Genomic DNA, 6,000 nt, shown 5'->3' with positions numbered 1-6,000 from the left:
GGCACTGAGGAAGCCAGCCCCCCGTCACCACCTTGGATGATTGCGCTGCCGTGGGGGGGCTCAGGGAAGCATGGAGGGAGCCCCCTCCCTGCCGATGCTTCCCTTTAACCCCCGGTACACCGTGATCGTGTTTGATCGTGGTGTGCAAGGGGTTAACGTGTCGGGGGCGGTCCGTGACCGCCCCTGACACATTGTGCCGGGTGTCAGCTGTGATAATCAGGCTTTTCGGCTTTGCTCGCAGTTGGGCAAAGCATACTGCTTGTGCACGAGCCAAGAATGCTTAGCGCACGAGCGAAAGATGGCCGACACCTACTCCTTTTCATGAAAAAACTGCAGACGGCTGCCAAGGATGGGGAGGCGGCAAAGATCCGAAACACCGCCCATCGGACCGGACAGACCTCATTTAAATAGCCTGCCAAAACCAGGTGACAGATTCCCTTTAAGGCCCATTAGGATACACACCTGTATCTTAGGATTGAGACTCTAGACTTCTGATTGCTGAGATCCACTTCTGTGCTTCCATGCTGCTGGGTTCCACTACATTCTTCCAAGGGGTCCTGAGATTCCTGAGTGTGCCAAGTCCTCACTCGCCACGTACCTTCCTGCTTGCTGCACCAACTCCTGGATTCCATGTGCCCAACCAGACCTGAAGCTTAGGGAATCCATCTGATCACATGAACCTAAATATTATGTCTTGATATAACAAAAAAGTCATACATGCCGCCTCAAACTCAAAAATATTTCCCGGATCTGCGCATTCCTCAACCATGAAACCACAAAAACACTAGTGCACGCCCTTATCATCTCCCGCCTCGACTACTGCAATCTCCTACTCTCTGGCCTCCCCTCCAGCACTCTGGCACCACTCCAGACCATCCTACACTCTGCTGCCTAACTAATCCACCTGTCTCCTCGCTATTCCCCAGACTCCCCCCTATGTGAGGCCCTTCACTGGCTTCCTATTGTCCAGAAGCTCCAGTTAAAAACCCTAACCATGACATACAAAGCCATCCACAACCTGTCTCCTCCATACATCTGTGACATGGTCTACCGGTACCTACCCACATGCAACCTTCGATCCTCTCAAGATCTCCTCCACTACCCCCTCATCTCTTCTTCCCACAACCGTATACAAGACTTCTCCTGTGCTTCCCCATACTCTGGAACTCTCTGCCGCAACACATCAGACTCTCACCAACAAAGGAAACCTTCAAGAAAAACCTGAAGACCCACCTGTTCCAACAAGCCTACAGCCTGCAATGATCCTCGCTCTACTGAACCACCGCACAACCAGCTCTACCCTCTCCTAGTGTATCCTCACCCATCCCTGTAGACTGTGAGCCCTCGCGAGCAGGGTCCCCTCTCCTTACGTACTTGTGTGTCCCTTGTCTTACACATGTTTATTGTACTTGTCTATATTTCCCCTTTCCCCATGTAAAGCGCCAAGGAATAAATGGCGCTATATAAATGTATAATAATAATAACATGCCTGATGATCCTTTCCCCCCTCAACATTTGAAATTGGGACATCAACATTTCTCCCTGACATTTGCAATTGGACTTTATTCACTTTTCCTTCGAATTTCCACCTATTCACAATGTTTTTGCAGCTTTCCTCCTGCTAACGCTGGTTTGTCTGCCTCTTTGACTCCCGGACGACACACGCTACACACAGGATGAGCGTGACACATTGCCTGCTTTGAATTTTTTGACCTTTACCCAAAATGTCAAAAACACCACTATTTCTTCCTGGAGCCAGGGTAAGGAAAGTCTGAAGTTTTTACAAAAAGCCTAATAGTTAGAGTCATGAGAAAATTTTCAAAATCTAGATTTAGGGTATATGACCCTTTAATCCTATATAATTTTAGGGCATTTCTGGACATTATAAGGATAAAATAAGACATTAATCATCACAGAAATTCTGATTTATTCAGTTTGAAAAAAAACTAAACTAAACTGGCACTAGAGCTGGACATTCACTTTTGGGTGGTCCATGCTCTGCATGTAGAGTGCACTGTATAATATCTTCTGCAGGGCAGACTGTTCCATCCATTTGTAATGTGCACTTTTGCATTGCATTGTTTGTTTTACAATGTTCTATGAAGCCTACAATGCATTAAATACATGCATTTACCATCTCGCACTTTACTTTTATCGCCATATCCTTCAAACTAACTACATCTTTTTTTTCACTTGTGCTTTTTATACACTTTGCATAATGAATGATTTACTAAATATGATACTTTATTGTGATTAACATGACAAATGATTTTCCTAACTAAAGCTGCTTCTCTACTCAAAGTGTTCCTATCCTTTCACATACAAAACCTTTAGAAATACTGTACATGGTCTTGCTGTCCCTACAACAAGGTAAAACTGCTTTTGGTGCTCATACAGTTGAATATATCCAGGAATTGTCCCGGTTCTCATACTCAGGAACTTGCTATTCTCTTTTTGTAAGTGGGTAGTTCTTCTTCTTTCAGCTGGCATTATAGGCGCTGGAACATCCCCTTCTCTCCTTCCAGCATGTATTGTACCTGTTTCTGTTCGATAGCTTGCCTATCGTGGACTCAAAACCCATCTTTCTGTTATGCATGTTTGCAATAAAACAGACAAGAAAGCCGGACCAGAGAGCTAAAACCTTTTCCCCATTTCTTGCAGAAAGACAGACTCGCTCAGGCTTACAGAAAGTCATTTTGTTTTTCTGCAGCTAGAGATGAATTACACTTGAGAACAGATACAGGATGGAAATTTCTTCAGAAATGAGACACCTATCGAGTAATTTGGTGATTTGAGGGGATAAGCTGATGTAACAGGGGCCAGGGTGTCAGTCGTGGCGAGGGACTTTAACTCTTCCACACCCTGACGCTCCGCTACTGTAAAATCAGAATGTCCATTTTGTAATGTACTGTGTGTGTTAGTGGTTTCACCCCAGCGCTCTCCTCAGAAGACAGGGTTCCTTTTCTTCTCATGCACACAGAGATATTGTCAGTCTTTGTTGATTTTTTTGCAAAAACTTTACGTTCAAACTTGCAGCAGTTACAGTCCAGTATTTTGCACATGACACAGAAACTTCCTTCTCTAGACTCTCCCTAATTTCTGTCTTCTGACACAAGATCTGGTTCCCAGGTACCCAGTACCACAGCTAACTCTAACTAAGATAACGGTCCTGCTTCTTCCAGGGGCTACCCATTCCTCTTCCATTCAGAAATGTCTTGGGAGTTGCCCAAAAGCCTCGCCATTCTCCCCCTCTGGCACTGCTTCTGTTCACTTCACTCTTTACCTCACAACTCCCCACAACACTTTCCAGAACAATCCAGTTACCTCAGAACTAACTCCTCCCACTAGCTAACTTCCTATTGGGTTGAACATTTAACTTTTACTACTCTGGCTAAAGCCAGTTAGCTGTCTTATCTTATGTGGCACCCCAGGAGTCCAGTTGCCAGAGTGGCATTGCCTCCCTCCTGGGGGGGGTGATGACATGCCTGGAAGCAGGGAGGAGTTCCCTGATCAGGTAACCACTACACACAACACTTTTCCTGCTCCAGACCAGAAGGAGGAGCTCTGAACCCTGTTTTAGGGGAGCTTCCAGCAAGTTCTGGGCTGGGGGAGGAGTTTGTTGAGTCCGGGAGTGATAAGGAGCAGGAAGCATGAAGGAGCTGCTCCCCAGACTAAAGTAGAGAGAGGAAAGGAGAAAGAGCTAAGAAAAGCCTGGGGAAGTGGAGCTGTAAACAACCTCAGCCCAGATCAGTGCACTGGATACTGGACACCAGAGTCCATGGCTGTCTGGGAACGACAGTCTTAGAAGCCAAATCCAGAGAGCAGGAGACTGTAGGCCTCTTGGCCTCACCAAAACCCCAGAGGCACAGTAGCATATGAGAGCCTGAAGTTGTCACAGAGGAAGAGGCTCAAGCTGCCTGCCATAAGTACTGGAGAGAACAGAGGACCGAGTATAGCTTCAAGCTGCAGGGACCTCAGACACTAGAGCAGAAAGGAGGCCTCCAACAACACTTGATTCAAGCGACCCTGATCTGCTTTCAGGCTGCTGGATCTCCATTTCCATCTGTACTAGTGCTTCAGTCTGCACCTCAAGCCTTCAGTAAAAGGTAAAAGGAACAGTAACTCTTCTGTCTGCAGTTATTGATCACACTCGCAGCCCTGCACTACAGTTATCCACCATCCTGCACTTACACTGCCATGGGGTTAAGCTCTGCCTGTGGAGAGCTGAACCAACTCTGCTGCATCACCACCAGCCCGAGCGGTCTGTACAAGCAGAGTCGGCTAACATCTTTGTTGTCGAGTACCCCAGGTGGCGTCATGAACTAATCTACACATAGAGTTTATTCCTCATCAGTTCTTATTTTTCATGGACACTCAGGGCCATGGACCGGGTCACTGCTGCCGTGACACATCCCTTGAAGACACCGGCCCGGTACCGAGTAACCCACAGCCCCGAGGGAGTGCTCCACTTACATCTAAATGTACATCCCTGCCTCTACAGTGCCCTCACTGCTCTATACCTCACATAACCTCAGACTATGCTAAACATTAGGTCTAACTACAGAGTGGGCCATTTATATGGATACACCTAAACAAAATGGGAATGGTTGGTGAATATCACCTTCCTGTTTATGGTACATTAGTATATGGGAGGGGGGAAACTTTTCAAGATGGGTGGTGACCATGGTGGCCATTTTGAAGTTGGCCATTTTTGATCCAACTTTATTTTTTCTAATGGGAAGAGGGTCATGTGACACATCAAACTTATTGAGAATTTCACAAGAAAAACAATGGTGTGCTTGGTTTTAATGTAAATTTATTCTTTCATGAGTTATTTACATGTTTATTACCACTTATAAAATGTGTTCAAAGTGCAGTCCATTGTATTGGATTGTCAATGCAACCCTCTTCTCCCACTCTTGACACACTGATAGCAAGATTTACTAAAAGACCAATATTTATAATAATACCAGCCAGTAATACCGCTATATAAGATTACATACTGTAATTATAATATCAAAATAATAACATTGCAATATTACAGACAAATACAAACAAACCATAACCAAATATTCCCAGCATATACAGTATTGCTAATACCCCCATACTTCTTGCTAAAGGGGTTGAGGATAAAGTCTATGTAACTTCAGACTTCTGAATCCTCATAGCGCAGACTGTGAGGATTGTCTGGTGCCGGCATTGGGAGCGGCCCTCATATGACCGCTATGCTATTTTTACACCTCCGGTCACATTCCCACTAATTGTACTCAGTTTTGCTGATTTCACTTGTATTGAGTGAGGCCGTGCACATCTATTTAGCAGGTGACTGCATGTATGCAAATATCACACTTGTGGTCACATGATCAGGGGTGTAACTACAGTAGGTGTGAGGGTTGCAATCGCACCCGGACCCTGGAGCCTCAGGACCCTGAAAAGTCATTTTGGTCTATATGAAAAAAACAATGCTATTAAAAACTTGCAGTATTTGGGGCTCATGTTTTTTGGGTTCCGCCACTGCACTTGAGCAGGTTGCGGGATGCAGTGACGGACAGGAGGCAGAGCAAGGGTTAACTGTTTTACTTAACCCTTTTGAAGGTGCGCCGAGCACGCCAAAATGCAACATGCTGCATTCGCGCACACCGGCGCACCTGCAAAAGTGAGCAGCACACTCAAAAATCCTACTAACGCACGGTCAGCACATGGTCTGCACACCCTATATTAAAGATAGGGTGCGCAGATCGCATGCGGCCATGTGCGATAATAGGCGGTGATGTCAGGAGGGGGCGAGGCAGGGGGCGGGGATTATCGGCGGCCGTGCGCAGACAGCAGAAAGGCTAGTGTGAAACTAGCCTAAAATAGGTGGATTGAATAAAGTTTATGTATAGATAAGTTTGTGACGCCACCTGTGGTATCTGGTCAGAAGGGGACCAGCGCTGCAGTGCAGATCCTCTAGGACAGACGATGGGATGCAGCAGAGGTGTAATAGCTCCCCACAGGCAG

The sequence above is a fragment of the Dendrobates tinctorius genome, unplaced genomic scaffold, assembly GCF_039654945.1.
Source record: "Dendrobates tinctorius isolate UK_male_01 unplaced genomic scaffold, ASM3965494v1 ptg000158l, whole genome shotgun sequence".
In the NCBI taxonomy this organism is placed as follows: Eukaryota; Metazoa; Chordata; class Amphibia; order Anura; family Dendrobatidae; genus Dendrobates; species Dendrobates tinctorius.
Note: the sequence above shows the minus strand (reverse complement) of the source record.